The following is a 669-nucleotide window of genomic DNA, read 5'->3' on the forward strand; positions in this document are numbered from 1 at the left end:
TTACTTAAACTCAACTTGTCCAAATTTCACTGAAGTTTGAGAATGTTGTATTTCATTTTATTTTATTATATTTTACTAAAATCTTTTTTTTATTTTTTATTCTTGTGACTCTTGTGCTTATGATGTAATTAATTGGCTACATTTTTTTAATGAATTGTTTAAATGTATTTAAATATTGAATGTAAAATGTAACTATTTTTTTATATGTTGAAAGTTTGAGTTTCTAAACCATATCAATAAAAAAAATTAAAATATTATGGCCGCATGTGGCAGAGATTGCCATCTTAAGTGAAGTGTAGCCATCATATGCCCAGACTTATCCTTGCATGCCCTGGCATCATTTTCATATACATGGGTAAAACCGTGTTATGCCCAACCTGGTGCCTATTCTCGTTTGTTTGTGTTCCTCCCCAGCTCTGCATTTCCAGTACATACTGATGTGGTCATGCATGTCCATCATAAGCCAAGTGCAGCTTCATAGATACTGCCACCATACGTCTAGGCAGAAATGCCATATGATCAGGTAAACCTATCCCAGGCCCAGCTTCCAGTGCCCACGTCCAGCCTCATGTGTCCAATGCTTCCAGCAATGCACACAACCATTGCATGCTCAGACACAATCATCTTATGCTCACCCGAACATTTCAGTGCACCTGGGCATATCAGGAG

Source organism: Ambystoma mexicanum, chromosome 9 (genome assembly GCF_040938575.1).
Source record: "Ambystoma mexicanum isolate Mex_15411 chromosome 9, UKY_AmexF1_1, whole genome shotgun sequence".
Classification (NCBI taxonomy): domain Eukaryota; kingdom Metazoa; phylum Chordata; class Amphibia; order Caudata; family Ambystomatidae; genus Ambystoma; species Ambystoma mexicanum.